Raw genomic sequence first — 21,572 nt, 5'->3', positions numbered from 1 at the left:
CTTTTCTCAAGGCTGTTTTCACTACTAAGGCTCTAGATCCTTGATGGAGGAGCTTCTGAACAAAAGCAGCCTTCCAATGCAGCCACTGGGCGGGAGTAGCACAGAGTGTGGGATTGGGTTCCCTAGAGTCTTAGGAATTTGAAGAATGAAATCCACTGGGCGGGCGGGCGGGGGGGGGGGTGACAGCAAAGTAACAGGATTTATTTAGTAGTAGAAAGAAGATGGAGCTCACAAAGGGAGGGGGTCCCAAGAGAGGCATACCAGAAAATGGCTATTATCTAGTGGTTTATGAGAATCTACACGAGCTATTTGAGCTAGCCCCCACCCAATCCTGAGTAAGGCATTCCGTGTCCATGGCCTCCTCACCTGTTCTTTGATCCAGTCAGGTTACTCTGTGTCCCTTTGTGATGGGGGTCTGGGACCAGACAGCAGGTGTCTTACCAGTTAGTTTGTTTTGGTTTCATTTTTCTCTGCTAACCCAGAAGTAGGCCTGGCCTGCATGAAGCCTACCTTGTGTCTGTAGTTTCTCAGCCCTGCTGAATAAAAACCTGACCTGAAGGAGTCCAACTCTCCTACCTGCCCATTTTTACCCTTTCTCCTGCCTCACTTGGATAGTGTCAGACAAACTGACATTACTACAAAAGCATTAGGTTTTGTCTCCCTTTGGGAAGCTCATTCTTTTGGTCCTAGATCCACCAGTGGCCCGTGGGCTGGCTCTATGAGTGTGTTATGCCTCAATTTTGCAAATGTCTTATGAAAAAAGAATATTAAGTACTTCGTGGATTTGTTGCATGACTCAAATGTGATGATCTAGTGCAGCCTGCATTAAACCTAGGCTGGAAAGAAACAATCTCCAAGCTAAGTTCTCTCCCTTAATTATGAAATACAAAAGAAAAGTGCATAGGCTTCTTGTTAGCTGCAGAGTGGGCTGGACACTGGACCCCTGTCTGTCTGCGTCCTTATCGCTTGTTTGCCTCAAGGCTGAGCACTCAGGCCCACTCAAGGGTGAGCACCCAGCCCCACTCAAGGATGAACACTCAGCTCCCACTCAGGGGTGAACACTCAGCTCCCACTCAAGGGTGAACACTCAGGCCCCATCCCTCTGGTGAAATGGAAATCCACATCTGACCCCTGCCCCCCTCCCTCTCCCCCTTTCTCTCTCTCTCTCTCTCCCCTGTCAATCAGACACCACCACAATAAAGACCTCTTGGTTGTTCTGAGTGTCGTGGTCACTTTCCTTTCACTTCTGCTTTCACAACATTTGAATGAGTTTGTATTTTTGAAGAAAAACCATACACAACGGAGCTCAACAAATAATCACTAACAGAAAGACAGCTGGAGACCCCGAATTGGGTGATTAAAACCACATTGAAGTATAACAGATGCATCAAAATAACATTTCAAGAGAAATTAAATATTTTGGACTAACAATATAAATACAATCTATAGAAATTTATCAATAGAATCAAACCAGTATACACAAAAAGAGACATAGTCTACTTAAGTATTCATGTATTTAAAACTGGAATCAACAGCTCAAAATCTTGTAAACAAAGCACCAAGTCTAGGTAGTTTTTTATTTTTTAATTAATTCTACTCGAACTCTAACATTCCCCTGGCAAAATGTCAGGTGTTATTTTGACTTGTTTACAGACTCTAACAAAATAGGACAGGAGAGAGAGAGAGAGAGAGAGAGAGAGAGAGAGAGAGAGAGAGAGATAGAGAGAGAGAGAGAGAGAGATCCCCTGTGCCTTCTTTCCCAGTTTGCTCCAATTGTAACTTCATGGTAATATTTGCAAAATGGTGTGGTGGGAGTTAGACATGCTTATACCATAGAACCAGGATATAGCCATTGGCACAACCAAGTTACACAAAGTCTTCATCACCACAAAAATCCATCACCTTTTTAATGGCTCTCTTCAGGACCGCCTCTCCTTTCCTCTTTAACCTCTGGCTACCACTGATCAGTTTCCATTCCTGTAACTTATTCATTTAATCAATGGTAGGTGAAGGGAATCCTATAGAAAGCCCTTGGAACTACTGTTTTTCACTTAGTGAATTTCTCTGGAGAGTCATTCCAGTTGCTGCATCAACAAGTTGTTCTTTTTGTATTTCAGAAGCTGCACACTTTGCCTTGCTGCAGATAAATTTGTCTACCTATTCACCTAGAAAAGGTTATCCATATTTTTCTCTTTTTGGGAGATATTAAGATTAAAGTTGCTCTGAACTATAATACACAGGTATTTGTGTGAACATAAGTGCTTATCTCTCTGTGATAAATACTGGAATGCAATTCCTGGGTCCTATGGCAGATGCATGTTTACCTTTAAAAACAGACTATAAAAATACTTCCTAGAGTGGCTGTAACATTTGCCATTCACACCAGCAATATAGGTGTGATCCAGGCTTCCTTGAATTCTTGCCAGCCATTGATGGTGTCATGCTTATTTTGGTTTTTGGTATTTTGTTTGGTTTGTTTTAGTGCCGGGGATTGAAACCAGGGGCACTCAGCCACTCAGCCACATCCCCAGCCCTATTTTGTATTTTATTTAGGCACAGGGTCTCACTGAGTTGCTTAGTGCCTTGCCATTGCTGTGGCTTGTTAGAGTCTGTAAACAAGTCAAAATAACACCTGGCATTTTGCCAGGGGAATGTTAGAGTTCCTAAACAAGTCTGGATGGTGCCTGGCAAAATGCCAGAGGGAGTGGTTTGAGAAGTAACAAAAGCGAGCCATTAAGTGTGGAGATTCCTGATTGGTTGACTGATGTATCTAGTTTATGCTAATTAGATAAGCTGTGTGGAATGTATAAATACTGCTCCTGTCCTGCAATAAAAGGCTTCCACTCCTGCTGTATCAATGTACACAAGTTGTTCGTCACCCCCCGGTTATTTTTCTGCAGCCTGACCAGTGGCTGGCTTTGAACTAGCAATTCTCCTGTCTCAGGCTCCAGAGCCACTAAGATTAATATGTTTTTTTTGTTGTTTGTTTTTAATGAGGACATCCTGATTGGTGTGTACTGATATCTATTTAATTATCAGATCCTTAGTGGCTGATGATGTTAGGACTTCACCAGTGAATCTAGGCTTGAGGGAGGGCACAATTCAGCTCATGATAATATGCATTCTGTTGCTGCAGAGGATTCTAAAATTGTCAATTAAATTCTGCTGATGGATTGTGTTGTTGGGGTTCCTGTATCCTTGCTGATTCTGATGGGTTTTTGTATATGTTGTTGAAGATACTGAAGTCTGAAAGGAAAGTGACCACAACACTAGGAGCAACCAAGAGATCTTTATCGCAGCAGTGCAAAAGAGGAGAGAGAGAAAGAGAGAGAGAGAGAGAGAGAGAGAGAGAGAGAGAGAGAGAGAGACCAAGAGAGCAAGACCAAGAGCAAGAGAGATAGAAAGAGCCAGAGCAAGAGAGGGGCCAGGCAGGAGGGAGTTTTTATAGCCCAAATGTAATGGGGTCTCTGGGTCTGCAAGCTGCCTTGTTGGCATACAGTGAGTGGATCATACAGTAGTGTCATCGTCTGCCTTCAGGGAGATGGGGCAGAGGTCATTTGTGGGTTTCCAGATGGGTGGGGGTGGAGTGTTCAGCCTTGAGTGGGGTCGAGTGTTCAGAATTGACGCAAACAGGTGATAAAGGACCAGACAGAGGGGGGTTTAAGTGCGTGGGCTATCCTGCAGCTAAAGTTTGCTCAGCCTGCCCTGCAGACAACTTAGTTCAGCCTGTCCTGCACCTAACAAAATATCTAATTGTAATTGTGAAATGCTCTATGTCTCTCTTCATTTCCATCCATTTTTGTTGCATATGCACGTATACCTTCTGTTATTTTTAAAAATACTCTTTTAGTTGTTAATGGACTTTCATTTTTATTTATTTATACGTGGTGCTGAAAATTGAACCAGGTGCCTCACACATGCTAGGTAAGCACTCTACTGCTGAGCCATCAGCCCAGTCCCTCTGTTGGGGTTTTTGTTGGATTGACCCTTTTATCATTGTGTAATGTCCCTGTGGGTCACTCTATCTGATCTTAATACATCCAGTGCTGCTTTCCTTTGCTTAATGTCTGCAGGCATGGTACATCTCTGTCCATCCATTCTTTCCTACCTGCCTATATCATTATATTTGTCATTAGTTTCTTTGTAAGCAGAATATACTTGCTTCATATCTCTTAATCCACTCTTCTAATCAGTCTTTGAACCATTTACATTTAACATACTTTATGAAATGAGCCGGCTTATGTCTACCATTTTGTTGTTCACTTTCTGTTTGTAAAGTTTCATTTGTTTTCTGGGACCATTTTCTTTTCCTTGCCTCTCTGTGGGGGCTGCAATATATTTTAGAATTACACATTGCTGTATCCATAGTGTTTTTGATAAGATTGGTTTATATAGCGGTTTAGGTTTCTGTCTATATAGAGACACAGTACATCAGTGTCATTATTTTACCAGTTCAAGTGAGCTACAGAAAACTTACATGCCTTTTATATGTCTTTACCCTCCCTGTTTAAAATCTCATTATTTTAAACACTTCCTTGACATAAATGTAGAACCATGCCAAACAGTGTATGAATTTTTCTTAAACCATCAAACATAATTCAGGGAACTCAAGAGAAGGAAATGTGGTGTTGATTATTTTCCTCCTTTCTTTCTGACGTCTCAGATTGCCTTCTATTATTTCCTTTCTGTTTAGAGAGCTCCTAGGAGCCATTCTTTTATGGTAGAAGGGTGGGTGACAGGTTCCCTTGGGTTTCCTCAATGTGACAACTTCTGATTTCCGTTCAATTGCTCAAGGTGCTTGTTGCTGTGGAGGAGCGTGGCTTGACCCTTGTTTCCTGGGTTCTTGAAACTTTGTGCCACTTAATTCTGTCTCCACGTTTTCTGATGAGCACTCCACTGTCATCTGAATTAGTTTCACCCTGTAGATAATTTGTTATCCTTCTGTTTTTCTTTGTAGGTAGCTTCTTTGTCTTTAGTTTTCAAAAGTTGGATTGCTATGCATCTTGTCATAAAGTTCTTTTGATTTTTTTAAAATTCCATTTGTGTTTGTACAACATCTCAAACCTGTAGGTTTCTGTTTCTTGCCAAATTGGTCATTTCCTTGTTTGGCTGCTGTTTCAGTCTCGTCCTTCAGCCTTTGATCCACACTCTGGTAACTAGAACATTAGACCTTTTTACGTTGTTTCCCAGGTCCCCGTCGGAGGGCTCTGCTGGTCTTCCACAGGAACCCTAAGGGCAAGGCTGGCAGAGCAGCTCAAGGACGAGCCCCAGGGTGAGGAGCCCCGCAGTTCCGGAGACCAGGCCCGGGCTCCGTGCACCGCCCCGACGCCGCGTGGGGCAGGGGACCAGGTCGGAACCAGCACTTTCCACACGCACTGCCAGGGCTCCTGCAGGCGCCAGGGACCACGCAGGAGAAGGCGGAGCTAAGTGAGCCGTGGCCAGTGCCGTGGGGCGGGGCGCGGCTCGTGAGGTCACAGACGGGCAGGCGTATGGAGATGGGCAGGCGTATGGAGATGAGGCAGCGCAGGGGCTGCTGCGTGGGCACCTGCCGCTCGCACGCGGAGGCTTTCCCGGGCTGTGGGAGCCGAGGCAGGACTGCTGCGCGAGGCGGGGTGGATGCGCTGCGCCAGGGCTAAGAGGACCCGGGAGTGTGAGAGTCAAGTGACCGTGTGTGCACAGTGGAGGGCGCTTGAGGCTGCGTTGGGCGGGAAGCTGAGCCACTCAAACTTATCTGGCAGCGGAAACACCACGATCACGTAGATGGTTTTCCCAGGGCACGGCTTCTCCATTGCACTTGGGAGGTGCTGACCCCTGCGATTTCCCCGAATGTGGGAAACAAGGCTGCATGGTTTGTGATAGTAGGGATTGCGTTCGCGCGCTCCCCTGGTTTCACGACAGTGAAATAGAGTTGAGGGACCCGTACCTGACCTTTCCCTACGGCTGCATCCCCCACACCTGCGTGTACTCCTGTCCCCTCTCCTTTGGCTGTGTAGCTTTGCAGTGCTCGGATTTCAATTTTTTGTGATTATTTTGTACCCAGGGCAGGTGAAAACAGAGGCGCAAGAGCATTGTGTCTCCTGGCATTAAGGGTGTTACTTCGTAAACGAGTTTTTGGGGTTTGTAATTTTTGCTTGAGATTATCACTACTTTGTGTGTGTTGCTGCAGGTGTCCTGCTGGCTATTTTCTGAACCATGTCTCTCACGGTGTTGAGAGGAAGCAGTTCTTCTTTCCCAATTCACATGAGTGCTTCTATGGGAAAATGGCTTTCGTGGATCCGACAGAATGTTCCTTCCAACAACAGTTTTTAGGCTGTGCAACCATGGTAGGAGAGCTGCCTGTATCTACAGTATTTATTAGAAGGCATTGACTCGGAAACGATCAACCCTGGTCCCGGTTGTAGAAGTAACAGGCTCACCATGTGTGCAGGAACAGCAGCTCCACCGTGATTGATATCGTGGGATCTTGTTCCTATCTTCAGAGGCCCCCCGGGTCGGAATTCTGTGCTGTCCTCCCAGGGGCATAAAATAAGAGGCTCTTGTACAGGACTCAGGACCACAGTCTGCCGCAGTCTGGCTGGGCACAAATCACGAGCCACTGAAGCAGGAACAAACTTTATTTTTAAACTGCAGGAAAACACTTCACACAGCTCCTGGGGAATCCTCCCGATCGCGCCAGGAGGCTTGTCCAGGAACCCCCAGCCGGAAATATCTCTCCCGGAAATCCCTCCTCCTGCACTTCCCCAACCAATGGGAACTCTCGGGGAATCCCCGGAAATCCCCACGAGAACTCCAAAATAGTGCGAGAACTCAAAGTTGTGGCAGAGGCGGATAGTAATGCCTCGCCTGTCAATCAATACTGTTGGCAAAATGCCAGGGGCCATACAGACTCGGCGGTGGCTCTCAGCAACATTCCATCCTCGGGGCTTCCACTAGGGCGGTTTTCCTACCCACCTCCTTGCCTTTGAAGTAGATCATCCTTCCTCAAACTTCATTTCTTATGTGATTGCTGACTTGCTTGATCTCTTGCTGTCACACAATATATCTGTTCTCAAGTGACTTTAGACATCACACCGACCCATCCTTTCCAGCCTCTTCACATTCATGATTCTCATTTCCTTACCGTCCCCAGCCCTTTCCTCAGGCCCTTGCTTATCACTTTCATTGTCAGAAAAAGTACTGTTCTTCAGCCTCTGCGATAGTGTGCTCCACTGTCAAATTATAGAGGCTTCCTTCCTACATACCCCCTCTCCTCAAATGGCAGAACAAATTGTAAATAGTTATTCTTTTTCACTGTCAGAAGTCATGTCTTCTCCTTCAATCCCAGCACTCAGGAGGCTGAGGCAGAGGAGGATTGTGAATTCAAAGCCAGCGTCAGGGAAAGCAAAGTGCTCCATGAGACCCTGTCTCTAAATAACACACAAAATAGGGCTGGGGATGTGGCTCCATAGTCGAGTGCCCCTGAGTTCAATTCCCAGTAGGAAAAAAAAAAAAAGCCATAAAGAAAGGAAGAAATTTATTGTGCCAGGTGTTTTGTTGCATGCCTGTAATCCCTGTAAACACCTGAGGCTGAAGCAGGAGGATCACAAATTCAAAGTCAGGGGCAACAAGGTCCTAGGTAACAGAACCAGATGCTGTCTCCAATCAAAGAATAAAAAGTGCCGCAGTCTGGCTGGGCACAAATCACGACACACTGAAGCAGGAAAAAACTTTATTTTTGAACTGCAAGAAAACACTTCACACACGCTCAGGGGAATTCTCCCCAATGCCACGCGACTCCTCCAGGAACCTCCAGCTGGAAATATCCCTCCCAGAAATCCCTCCTCCTGCACTTCCCCAACCAATGGGAACTCTCGGGGAATCCCCAGGAATCCCCAGGAGAAATCCAAAGTAGCACAGAACTCAAAAGTAGGAGCCGAGGTGGATAGTAATGCCTCGCCTGTCAACCAATACAGTTGGCAAAATGCCAGGGGCCATACAGACTCAGCCGTGGCTCTCAGCAAAAAAGGGTTGGGGATACAAGGTAGATGAACCATGACCGGTCAACTTTCAGCACCATACAGAGGAGAATACTTTGGGTTTGTGGAGTGTCCAAGGAATTTCCTTGTTCTCAGGGCTGTGAACACTACCTTATGTTCCAGATCCCCAAGGGAGGAGTTTCTGACCAAGAGCAGCCCTCCAGTATGACAGGTGGGAACTGCTGGCCTAGGGATGTCCAGGCCTATCTGAAACACTGATGTTACCGCAAAGACGTTGGGGTTGTCTGTCTTTGGGAAGGACATCTTTCCAGTCCTGGAGCCACCAGTTGCCTTCTATCTGACTTACAGTCAGCTCTTTCAGTTTCCTTGGTCTTAGTTTTGCAAGAGTCATATGGAAAAAAAATAAGAATGATAATAAGAGAATGTTAAGTACTCATACAATTGTTGCATAAATCAAATGAAGTAGAGTGCTCCCCTACCAGGTGTGAGGCAGTGGGTTGGATCCCCAGCACCACATACAAATATGTGTCCACCTATAACTAAAAAATAAATATTAAAAAAAATCAAATGAGATAATCTGGTAATAGACCTAGATGTGTGCAGCCTATATTAAAAATAGGCCAAAAGGAAACAATATCCAAGATAAAGTTTTTATCTGTAATTATGAAATATAAAGGAAAGTGCATAGACTTCCGCTTTGGGCTTTCATAACATCTGAATGAACTTGCATTTATAAATGAAATATCCATTCACAAAGTAACAAAGTAAGTTAGTATTGAAGGATACCACATTTAAGACAGAATTTATATACATATCCACAAAAAATGATTTCTGTTTAATACATTCTTTTGTGACTGTCCCCAAACTGGAAACAATTCAAATGTCCATCAAGAAAGGAATGGATACAGAATGATGCATCCATCCATTGGAACACTACCCTGCAACAACAGGCAAAAGTAACTTATAGTGACAGTATTTTGAGTGAAACTGCCCAAAAAATTGATCGTGGTCTGGGATTGTGGCTCAGCGGTAGAGTGCTCCATCTACAGGTAAAATGTATTATTGGGAGGTGGTGAAATCTGTAGAAGGTGGCACCTAGTAGAAGGGAGTGAGTCCTTGGTGGCATGACCTTGGGGACCCTGTCTTGTCCCTGACCCTTTCCTGCTTCCTGTTTGCCAGAGGGTGAGCAACTTTCCTCTGCCTCATCCTTCTGGGGTGATGTTTCTGCCTCACCACAGCTCAAAATTTTAAAAAGGAAGAGAAAGAAAAGAAACAAAAACAGACTCAGCTGACCATGGACTCAAACCTGACACCGTGAGGCAATATAAAGGTTTCATGCTGATTTTATTTAAATGTCAGTTTCATCACTGGAGCTTTTTGGAGGCCGAAGACCCTCAGAGGGAGAGTGCAGTCCTCCTCTCTGAGCAGCAGGGACTCCTGCTCCCAGGAGTGTCCCAGGAAAACGCCTCAACCTATAGTCGGTTTGCCCTGAAAGGAGCTATAGAGAATGAGCCATAGACTTCATCGTACCTGGGAATTTTCTCTCCTTTAAAGGGGGATATTGAATCAAATTATGGCTTCAAAACTGCCTCCATACCGTGTCTTGTGTCTTAGTTGCAGGGTGGAAGGCATTTTTACATGGAGGGCAGGGGAAATGCTCATTCCTCACCCATCCTCAGCTCATGGCCGAAGCCTCTATATGAAGACACAGAGTAACAAGAGGAAAGCATGCACGTTTATTTAGTCACAAGCTTTTCCTGCCACAGTGCCTTCCTTCCTAAGGAAGAGACGGGAGTAAGCTGTGCACCCAGAGGTGTTTTCTACATGACATTGTTGAAGAGTGGACGGCAGTTAAGGAAGACCATGCCACAAAAGGAGAGTGATCTAAGGTGATCCGCAAGGAAAGGAAGCAAGGCCCACTCGGTTCATGTCGTGTCCCTGGCTCAGAGATAAGATGCTTCTTTCCTCTGGGTACAGGGGATCCCTCTCACGTGAGGGTCTTAGCACCTGCTTCCATGGAGAAGGGGGGTGGGGGTGGTAAACTTTCCACTCTGTTCCCAAATTGCTTTGACTTCTGCCATTCAGTGTGCCCGTGCCTTGGAGCTGGGGTAGTGTTCCATCCCAGGCCTGCAGACCGGCCTCAGGGAAGGCGGGCTTCGTGCGTTTCCTTCCTGCACTCCACACCAGGGAGCCAGCAAGCCGCGGGCCTCTGCCTCGCTGCGCCGACCCCCTCCCGCCCGCCCAGAAAGGAAGGTGCGGGAACCCAGGCCCGGCAAGTGCTGGGCTGCGTCCGGGGCGGCGTGCCCGGTGGATGGCGACCGGAGGGAGCCTCCCTGAGCGGGGAGGAGCCACAGGCGGCGACCTGGGCTGGGCTGCGCCGCCCCCTGCGCCCTGCCCTTCCCGTTCCTGCTGGTCGCCAGCCGTGTGGCCTCCCGGGGCACCGCGGCGCGGCCGGGGTCAGCCCCTCCGTGGCTCCACGCCGCGGCGCCCAGAACACTGTGGGCAGTGGTCAGGACCCGAGCCTCGCCCGCAGCTCGGCTTCAGAGAGCACCGCACTTCGGCCCCGGCCGCGGCGCGACGCCTCCTGTCCCTGGGGCCCGGCGGGCTGCGCCAGGTCCCCGCGGTCTCGGCTCGCGCTCGGGCTGCAGCTCGTGTCCCCTGGCGCCCGGGACCTCCACGCCGCCGCTCGCTGGAGGGTCCGGCGACTCCGCTCTCTGCCCGGGGTCACCTCCGCAGAGGAGCCAGAAACTCTGGACAGAATCTGCCTATGCAGAGCCACCAGTGGCCGCCTGCATCGGGCACAGGCCTCGCAGCGAAGGCTTTCTCGGGGTGGTGGCCGCCGCCTTCCCAGCTCAGGGTCCGCGGAGGACAGGGCTGGGTCCTTCCTGGGTCCCTCCTGGGTCCCTCGGAGGCCGGCTGGGGACTTCCGACAAAGAAAAGGAAAAGGTCCCACCGAGATTTGAACTCGGATCGCTGGATTCAGAGTCCAGAGTGCTCACCATTACACCATGGAACCGTCGAAGGTGGCCGCTGAATCGATCTGAGAGGTGCCCAGGGACAAACGGCATGCCTAGGGACCAGTGCCAGGGACTTCGTTTGCGCTACAAACACGCGGGGGCAAATGTTCTTTAGGCTCAGGCACAGGACCGTACGGCCCCCATCTTTCTCTGCCTCGGGTGACCACTTTCCTATCCTCAGGTGAAAGTTCTGCAAGCGATACTGTGATTTTCCTTTTCCTGGTCTTTCCACTTTTCCCTTGACCCAGGGAGACCCCAGGACTGTCAAGATGGGACCTGGGACTCCCGAGTGCCTTGGCTTACAGGACGCAAATTAGGTAAAGGTGTATCATCAAGGGAGGATTGCTGTGCAGGGAACTCTCTTTTTCATATAATTAAGATAGGTTTGTTGGTCTGGGAAGGGAATATATTCTTTTTCACAATGAATGCAGATTTGTTGAATTAAAATAAAAACCAGTCAAACATGTTTTTTTTTTTTACATTTTTTAGATGTTGATGGACCTTTATTTATGTGTTTGTTTATTTATGTATTTATATGTGATGCTGAGAATTGATCCCAGTGCCACACACATGTGAGGCAAGTGCCCTACCACTGCCACAACCCCAGCCCTCAAACATGTTTAGTGTCTGTTTTTTTCTTTTCCTTGTTCCCAGGGATTGAACCCAGGAGCACTGAACCACTGAATGAGACCCCTGGCCCTTCTTAGTCTTGGAGACAGGGTCCCCCTAAATTCCTTAGGGCCTCACTAAGTTGCCAAGAGTGGACTGGAACTTGCCATCCCCCTCTGCCTGGGCCTTGTGAGCCACTGGCATTACAGGTCTGTGCCAAACCCTGCCAATGTTTGCATTAATACTGAAACAAGAACATACGTGCCCCTGACTCAAAATCCACCATACACGGCCTCCCCAGGGGGCAGGGCCCTGACACTTAGACACACTGTTTCCTGAGAGGTGGCCAAGCTGAATCCATTCCAGTGTCTCTGCCAGAACCCCTAAAGTTGGGTGGTTTTTAAAAAGTCTCCCCGAATCAGAGTACCCGAGAGCACTCACTACTGCGTCTAGGGTGTGTGTACCCAGGTTCCCTCACATTTTACACAGTACTTATGTGCTCATAAGTACTGCATAAAGTTAAATAGTTACACAGATGATAATAAAGATGGATATGATGTCTCAAAATAACAATGTGCGTGCATCGCAGGAAAGTTCTCCGGGTGGCCTTCATTTGTGAACCATAAACCTGGACACCTTAACATTTAAAGAGTGGGAGGAGGAGGGAAATAAATGAAAGGTACTGACGATGAGGTTGATTACATTAACTGTACGTACAAATATGGCCTAATGAATCCTGTTATTAGGTATAATTATGGTGCATCAATGAAGACTTTGAAGAGAACTTACTTGAACATTCAGTGATTTAAAAATGGGGCCTACTCAATTTGGAAAGCAGTATGGAGATTTCTTGGAAAGCTGGGAATGGAACCACCATTTGACCCAGCTATTCCCCTTCTAGGTCTATTCCCTAAAGACCTAAAAAGAGCATGCTACCGGGACTGCTACATCAATGTTCATAGCAGCACAATTCACAATAGCAAGACTGTGGAACCAACCTAGATGCCCTTCAATAGACGAATGGATAAAAAAATGTGGCATTTATACACAATGGAGTATTACTCTGCATTAAAAAATGACAAAATCATAGAATTTGCAGGGAAATGGATGGCATTAGAGCAGATTATGCTAAGTGAAGCTAGCCAATCCCTAAAAAACAAATGCCAAATGTCAATTCTTTGATATAAGGAGAGTAACTAAGAACAGAGTAGGGACGAAGAGCATGAGAAGAAGATTAACATTAAACTGGGATGAGAGGTGGGAGGGAAAGGGAGAGAGAAGGGAAATTGCATGGAAATGGAAGGAGACCCTCAGGGTTATACAAAATTTCATACAAGAGGAAGTGAGGGGAAAGGGGAAAATAATACAAGGGGGAGAAATGAATGACAGTAGAGGGGGTAGAGAGTGAAGAGGGGAGGGGAGGGGAGGGGGGTAGTAGAGGATAGGAAAGGCAGCAGAATACAACAGACACTAGTATGGCAATATGTAAATCAATGGATGTGTAACTGATGTGATTCTGCAATTTGTACACAGGGTAAAAATGGGAGTTCATAACCCACTTGAATCAAAGTGTGAAATATGATATATTAAGAACTATGTAATGTTTTGAACAACCAACAATAAATAATTTTTTTTTAAAAAATGGGGCCTACTGTACAAGCAAGTTAGCAGTCTGCTGAGGGGGGCAAGAAAGGAAACTTGATAAAATGCTCATGGAAAACAAAATAAAGAAATCGTATTTGATGGTCACAGCAGAAGGTTAGAGATTAGTTGATGGTTTCTGGCTGGTAGGCCTCAAGTTCAGTTTGACTCTTGTTTGCCTGAGTGTGAATCCAAAGCTCTAGGCCTTCAGCCTAATAGCATGTCAACAAAACAATTCCTCGTTCCTGTCCCCCAGACTCTCCTTTATGAGGGATGGACCAAAAGTTGGGCATAGGCAACACTCTCTGTCATCATGATGGCAGGTTTCTCTCTGTCTCGGGAAATCAAAACGGACCATGCCAGACTCACTGAAGAGATATTCCTTTAGTGGTTCATCTTGATTTTTCTTGCTCTAATCACAAGGACACTTGCTGGTATACTGAGTAACTTCCAAACCTACTGTAAAAACAAATTAGGAGAGAGGTTGTCACTGTGTTGTCCAGTGCAGCTCCAAACCTCTGGGATCAAGCAATCCTCCTGCCTCAGCCTCCAGAGGAGCTTGGACTACAGACCTAAGGCATAGGTCAACATGCCCAGCAAGGAACCTACTTAAATGTGGAGAAGCACAGATAGATTCTAAGTGAAAACGGGGAAAGGGAGAAAGCAACGTGTAAGATGGAAGAGGAGCTCTCTCCCTGAGAGCTGGGAGGATGCTGAGGGCAGGAAATCCAGATCTTCTGCCCACGTGCCCGGTGCGATTCAAGAGGATAGCCTTCCCACAGCCCCTCCACAGACCCACATCCTCTCCAGGACCACCAACAGTGGTGTGGACAGCGGCCCCAACTCCAACACTGGGCCAGCCCTTCAGGACAAGTCCCTGGCTCAGCTGGACTGAGAATGTGCAGGCCCTGAAGCACATGCTGTGCAGAGCCAGCCCCAAGCAGCAGGAGAAACCCCACCCCCACAGGCCAACCAGGATCTCCTGACCCAAAGACAGCAGGCAGCCCAATAATGGGATCAGAGAGCCTTTGGGTCCTGAGGGGTCACAAGGCCTCCAAGAGAAGGAGAGAGATACACTAGGCCCATGCTAATTGAAAGACAACTGGAGGAGCTATGTTGATTCCAGACAGAGAAAACTTCAGGGCAAGGAAAGTCGTCAGGGGTAAAGAAGGATATTACTTAATGATAAAGTGGTCAGTTCCCCCAAGAAGATGATGCAATTCTTAATAATAGGGTCTCTAACAGGAGAGTGTCCGAATATGTCAGGCAAAACCTGAAAGAAGAGCAAGGAGGTATAGACAAATGCACGGCTATAGTTGGAGACTTCAGCCTCCCTCAATCGGTCGTCGACAGATCCGGCAGGTAGAAAAATCAAAGAGGATAAGGTTGAACTGGCAGCACCACCACAGGTTTATAGATCACCTCATTCGACAAGGAAGAAACATGTTCTTCTCTAGCTCATGTGAAATACTCACCACGATCTGCACACTTTGGCCCATAAAACACACTTCAACAGATAGAAAGCAATAGAAATCATACAAAGCATGCTCTCAGGACAATGAAACTCAACAAGAAATCTCTAGGAGAAAGGTAGCTGGAAACAACCAAATTTGCAAATGAAACATAACCCTTCATTACAACAGATGCAACAAAATATCTCGGGAGATATTGAATATTTGTAATACATGACAATGAAAATACAAGTGTGTCAATAGAGTCAGGCCCAGTGGTGCTCCTGTAATCCCAGCCACTTGAGTGGCTGAGGCAGGAAGACTACAAGTTCAGGACAGCCTTAGCAATTTAGGGAGAAGTTGCTTCAAAATAAAAAGTGAAAAAAGGGTTCAGGATGTAGCCCAGTGGTAAAGTGCTTCGGGTTCAATCTCTAATGACATTAAGTAAATAAGTAAATTAACAGCAATAGAACCAAGCCAATGCTCACAGGTGCATTCACAGCAATGAGTGCACACGTCAACAATGAAAAAATCCCAAAGTATCATCGAAGCTTCCATTCAAGAACTCTAAGCAGAAGAGCAGATTTAATCCCAGGAGTGGGGAGCAAGGGGAGGAAAGGGTGGAGGAGGAAGACAGGAAGGAAGGGGAGGAAGAGCAGGGCAGGAGGAGGAAGAGGAGGAGGAGGAGGAGGGGAGGGGGAGGCCCAGGAGGAGGAGGATGAGAGGGAAGAGGAGGAGGAGGTGGAGCAAGGGGAGGAAAGGGAGGAGGGGGAGGAGGAGGGGAGGGGCAGGAGGAGGAGGAGGATGGGGGAAGAGGAGGAGGAGGGGGAGCAAGTCGAGGAAAGGGAGGAGGAGGAAGAGGGGAAAGAAGGGGAGGAGGAGCAGGGGCTGGGGAGCGAGGAGGAGCAGGGGCAGGAGGAGGAGGAAGAGCTGGTGGAGGAGGGCGAGGAGGAGGAGCAGGGAAAAGAGGAGTATGAGGAAGAGGAGGGGAGTAGGAGGGCAGGAGGAGGAAGAGGAGCTGGAGGAGGGCCAGGGGAGCTGGGGCAAGAGGAGGAGGAGAAGGGGGAGGGGAAGGAGGAGGGGAAGGGGCAGGAAAAGCAGGGCAGGAGGAGGAAGGGGAGGAGGAGCAGGGCAGGAGAGATGCCCTGCAGACTGGAGCCAATTATGCACCGCGGTGCAGGTGCGGCTGACCTTCAGAGGCAGGACAGAGGACACAGAAAGGGGAGAAGCCTACTCAGTTCTCTTGTAATGGCGTGTCCCTCCGAGCTCTTCCTGAGGCCCTTTCAAGAGAGTTAAGGCTTGGCCAGTGCGCTGGAGTGGGCAGCACGTGGACTGGCTGCGACCCACACAGGCTTGTGCAGAAGAGCGGGTGAAAACAGGCGGGGTCCACAGACGGGACGCAGCTTGGCTTGTCCCGGGCTCCTCCCAAGTGGCCCAAGGCCGTGCGTGGGGGGGGCTGGGCTGCAGAGCCCCAGGGGATCCAAACTCTGCGCAGAACGCAGGGCGCCCGTCGGGGGGCGAAAGCAGGAGGGTTAGAAGGGCGTCCCCCTCTCCGCGCTCCTGGGCCACGCTGAACTTTGCCCAGACGCCGCGGACTGACTTTGATCGGGACCACCAGACACAAGGGGCGGCTGTCCGGCCGGCGGCGGCCCCGCGAAGAACCCGCGGCGCGAGTGGGTCTGGGCTCCGCGCCTCCCGCGCGGCGTGCGCACCCCCGGTGCCTAGGCGCTGCCGTCGGGCGTCCCCTTCCCGGTCCCCTTCTGCAGGGAGAGGCGGCCCAGTGACCTGTCCAAGTGCAGGAAGTGAATCCGTGCGCAGGAGCCTCCAGATCCGAGGAGGAAAGGTGCACCAGGTTTGCAGAGCACAGAGGGAGCGGAGGACAGGCAAACGAGATCCCTCCCTGTGTGGCAATTGGGAAACGACCCTGAGGTCATGGACTTTGTGGTCTTTCCTGACCCGGGTGGCTGGAGACCAGGGGAGGGAAGGCGAAAGCGGGGCTCCCAGCTGCGCTAAGAAAAGGCGTGCATTGGCCGGGAATCGAACCCGGGTCTCCCGCGTGGGAGGCGAGAATTCTACCATTGAACCACCAATGCTTGGGGTCACAAGTCTTGCTCCATACTGGTGACGCGGAAAGCAATAATATACAGACGTCACCGTGAAGAAAACCATCTGGATTCAAGAAGCCAAGTCTGCAGCGGGCTCTGGACAACCGGGTGGAGACCCGCTACAGGAAAACACCAGAAATTCACCCGTTTTCGGTCCCTGGTCTTTATCTGTCGCGAACCTACGGAAAGGTCATTTCCTCGCTTGTTAATCTATATAGCCCCTGCCCTGCCATGGGTGGCGGCTGCTAGGGGCTGACGAGTGGCGGGAACACGAGGGTACGGGAATAATGCCACACACAGGCTCCACTGAGCTGATTCACGCAGGCTTTCTTTTTCCAGAAGCAATCTCCCTGCAGCCCTGCCTGACATTCATGGCCAGGATATGTCCAATTTCTCAGCGAACTACCTGCCATACCTGCAGGAGAAATGCAGGCCGGAAGTAAAGTCCATAAGAGCAGCACAAGTTACCCTGGAGGGGGAGCCTTTTCTGACCCTTTCAACAGGCGAGGCTCAGAACTCAGGGAGTAAAGGATAATTCCCTCTAATCTTAAAATCTGTAAAAATTGATGGCCACGGGTCCATTTAGAAACTGTCAGCATGGGCCAAAGTGACCTAGAGTTGTCATGGCAGAGGGGACGTGCCAGTCTGATGTCATTCTACTGTCAGTCACAAGTGAAGAGGTGGACCTGAGCGGGACTCTCAGGATCCCCAATAAACCTGGAATGCAGGAGAGGCACTCTGTCCCTCTCCTCTCTGAGGGGACCCACACCCTCTCTCGCCTGACAGTATTCCCTTTCTCTTTTCCTTTCCCTTCCATAAACTCACGGGTGGTTTGAAGGGGTCTTCACAGGGCCTCGATTCCCACCAGGCCCCAACCCTGTAACACTGCCTCCCAAGCCCATCCTCCAGACCTTGAGACCCATGTCAGGTGTTTTCCCAAAGACCTTCAGAACCCAGCTGCACTCTTGGGTATGTCCCTGGGTTATTCTGCATCTGAGTGGTAATGGAGCTCTCTCCTCTCTCCTCCCCTTCTGCATCCCTGGAAAGGACCAAGGATTGAGTCTGGCTTTGAGATTCTCATGTCCTACAGAGACTTACACAAGAGCCAATAAAGGACAGTTCCCAGGAATTCTGCCCTCCCCAACACCCTCTTTGGCCACCCAAGAGGCTGGTTCAGGGAGGAACAGTGGATGGTGGAGCCATAGGATGTTGTTCCTCTTTCTACCAGCCAATTGCTTTGTCCACTTGTGCTTACGAGCAGCCTGGTACAGAATAGCACCGTCTTATCTTTCTCTGTCTGATTAACTTCTATAGCTGGAATTTGCTTTTATATTCAAAATGAGTGAACTAGGTCTATTCTGATGGGCAGGTGTTGTGTTGGAGATTCGTGGTCTAGTTAGACCCATTTTTACCACCTCATCGTGTGGTTCCTGTTTTTTTTTTTTTTTTTTTAATGTAAAATTTCTTTGCATGTCCTTAAATCTCTTTCTGCCTTTTATAACTAGACTGTTCTGCTTCAAATGACTTTATGTTTTTCTATATCAGTTCTAAATTCCATATCCCTGATCAGTTAAGATATTTCTTGGATCTTGGGTGCAAAGGACAAAGGCAATCCTCCTTAGTTCAGGACACATAACAGTGGCTTCTCTGAGCAAGGCCCTCTTTGTCTTCCATTATCTCCTGAGTGTATCCTACTCCTAGTAGCAAATGTATTTATGCTTTACTTGGGACAAAGGTATCATTCTAATGTAAGATGTTAAAGGCTAGGGGAAGCCGGGTGTAAAGTGTATAGAAATTCTGTGCACTGTCTACTATCTTTCACAAATCTAAATGAGTCTAATAGTAAAAGGTTATGAAAAAAAGAGGGGAAACAAGGTGGGTGTGGGGACCCAGGCCTGAAATCCAGCAACACTAGAAGCTGAGGCAGGAGGATGGCAAGTTTGAGCCCTGCCTCTGCAACTCAGTAGTGCCCTAAGAAACTTAGTGAGACCCTATCTCAAAATTTGAAACATAAAAAGGGCTGGGGATGAGGCTCAGTGGTAAAGCACCCTGGGTTCAATCCCCGATAACAAAAAAGAAAAAGAAAAGGAAGGTGGAAAGACACTGATCAGCATCTCTCCAACAACATTTCTACATGACCAAAAGAAATAAGAAAGGAACTCAATATCATTGCTCATTCAGGAAAATAACAATAATATACCCTTACACACCCACCCGAATGGGTCACTTTTAAGAGATAGTTAAAAACAGGAGCTTACAAGAATTTGTATCTTCTCTCCCAATGGGAAAAGAAAAACTCAAGTATCCTTATTTGCTGAGGACATGATTCTATGCATAGAAGACCCAAAGAACTCTACCAGAAGACTTCTAGGACTCATAAATGAATTCAGCAAAGGAGCAGGATATAAAATCAACACCCACAAATCAATTGCAGTCTTATACATAAATGATGAATCAATTGAAAGAGGCACTAGGAAAACTATCTTCAAAAAATAGAGAGAGATTCCCAAGTATATGCATATACATATACATTAGACCTCTACAATGAAAGCTACAGGACAATAAGAAAATAATTGAAGAACACCTTAGAAGATGGAAAGTTCTCCCATGTTCTTGGACATGCAGAATTAATATTGTCAAAATGACCATATTACCAAAATACATACAGGAGAGGTCTTTCACCTCTCTTGAGATTCCCTCCTGCTCCAGTCAGAATGGCAATTATCATGAATACAAGTAACAACAAATGTTGGTGAGGATGTGGGGGGAAAGGTACATTCATATTTTGCTGGCAGCACTGCAATTTGGTGCAACCATTCTGGAAAGCAGTATGGAGAGTCCTCAGAACACTTGGAATGGAAACACCATTTGACCCAGTTATCCCACTCCTTGGTATACATCCAAAGGACTTAAAATCAGCATACTACAGGGACAGAGGCACATCAATTTGACAGCAATTCACAACAGCTAATCTATGAAACCAGCCTAATGCGCCCTTTAACAAAGGAATGGGTAAAAAGAAGGTGAAAAAAAATATATGTATGTATATATATATATATATATATATAACATTAGACAAAGGGGAATGAGGGGAAGGGAGGAGAATGGGAAGAGGAGAGTACAATGAATAGGACCTAAGTTTCCTTTGCTCACCTATGAATACACTACCAGTGTAACTCCACGTCATGTACGACCTCAATGGTGGGAAGTTATACTCCAGGTATGTGTAATATGCAAAAGACACTCTACCATCATGTATGTCTAAAAAGAAAACAAAGTATCAAAAATGAAAACATAAAAATAATTAGTATGTTTTCTTGTGGTGAGAGAGTAAGACAGTGCAAACATCCTGAAAACGGTTTGCTAGCTTCTCAGGAAGTTTAAAATACACCTGCCCCATGACCCAGCAATTCCATCACTAGGTTTGTACTCAAAAGAAATGAATGCACAAGGCCTCAGGGGACCTCTACGGGAATGTTCATAGCCACCTTCTTCTCCAGGGCTGCAACTAGACATAACCGGTCTCCATCCACTTTACTATATTCACATTTTGGGACAATACCAAAACACTGATCCTGACAACAAATGGATGCATGGCAGAAACTTTATGCTGCATTAAACAAAAAAACAACCCAAATGCAAACCACTGGCCAAAAAGTATGGTATTTGATCGAGAATTTCAAGAATAAAGCAAAACTAACCCTGGAGATAGAAAACACAGTGGTGATTCCCTTCAGTGAGGTTGTGGGGATGGGCGGAAAACAGACTCCACGGACTTCCTGAGCTGATGGCAATTTTCTGTCACTTGCTCTAGACGAGGGTTCCTGTTGGACTCGATCCACGGGGCCATGCACTGAGGATGGGTGCAATTTAATCTGTGAGCTGCGGTTTTTATTGTCCCCCCACCCCCGACACACACACACACACACACACACACACACACACACACACACTTGGTTGGGGAACGTCATTCACTTACTATGGTTATTCGACCTTGTTTCCAAAGCCTCCTTGGAGTGCAAATCTCATCTCGTTTCTTATTTGGTCTAAAACGACCCCACGGATGACTGCAATATGTGAACCAGAAAAAGGAGGTCGACCACAACCACTGCATCAGAGGCAGCACCTCAATCCTCGGGTTCTCTGCTGACCGAGCCCTGGCCAAGGACGGGGCTTCCTTTCTTCCTCCAGACCAGAGAGCTCCGGAGCCACCTGCAAGTTTGGCACTGGATGCGGCGGTGAGGATTGAAAGACAAGGGGGGCCACGTGAGTGCAGGGCCGGCCGTGACTCGGATTCGAAGCGAGGTTGCTGCGGCCACAGCGCAGAGTACTGACCACTGGACGGTCACGGCGCCGCGCGGGCGAGGACGGGCGGCGCCTTCTCGGTCCGGGTGGTGGACGTCCCTATGGTGGACGTCGCTCAGGGGTGCTACTCCGCGGCTCCCTGTTCACAGCAGCAGGTCGTCGCCTGTCTTGCTCGCCACCGTCCGTTTCCCCCTCCTTTGCTCTCCTTCGGCCACAGTGAAACTCAGTTCTGGTCCCTGGGGACCCGGCCCTGACGCAGGCTGCCCTCTCGCTGAAGTCTCCCGCCGGTCGGGCCCCTCCGCCCCTTCGTGCTCCTGGCCGAGGCCTTCGGCCGCCGGGTCGCTGCTCTCGCCCGCGCCCACCCCGCGCCCACCCCAGCCTCCGTGAGCCCTGGGACCTCGAGGGCGCTCGGGTGCACCGGGCCTTCCCGGCTTTCGCCTCCGCGGAGGCCTAGAAACTTGGCCGAGT

The 21,572-nt window shown here is 48.2% G+C and overlaps 3 non-coding genes across 3 annotated transcripts; 1 reads left to right on the top strand and 2 right to left on the bottom strand.

Annotated features, from left to right (window-relative positions):
• Positions 1–5,723: 5,723 nt before the first annotated feature.
• Positions 5,724–5,885, top strand: LOC124097741 (U1 spliceosomal RNA). Its single transcript, XR_006853354.1, has one exon. It is a non-coding gene; the product is annotated as a U1 spliceosomal RNA (small nuclear RNA).
• Positions 5,886–10,920: 5,035 nt separating this feature from the next.
• On the bottom strand, positions 10,921–10,992 carry Trnaq-cug (transfer RNA glutamine (anticodon CUG)). The gene has a single exon. It is a non-coding gene; the product is annotated as a tRNA-Gln (tRNA).
• A 5,724-nt stretch (positions 10,993–16,716) lies between these two features.
• On the bottom strand, positions 16,717–16,787 carry Trnag-ccc (transfer RNA glycine (anticodon CCC)). Its single transcript has one exon. It is a non-coding gene; the product is annotated as a tRNA-Gly (tRNA).
• Positions 16,788–21,572: the final 4,785 nt, after the last annotated feature.

This window comes from Marmota monax, unplaced genomic scaffold (genome assembly GCF_021218885.2).
Source record: "Marmota monax isolate L192 unplaced genomic scaffold, Marmota_monax_Labrador192_F-V1.1 WCK01_AAM20220418_F8-fsc01408, whole genome shotgun sequence".
Lineage (NCBI taxonomy): Eukaryota > Metazoa > Chordata > Mammalia > Rodentia > Sciuridae > Marmota > Marmota monax.
This window is presented reverse-complemented; position numbering and strand designations above follow the sequence as displayed.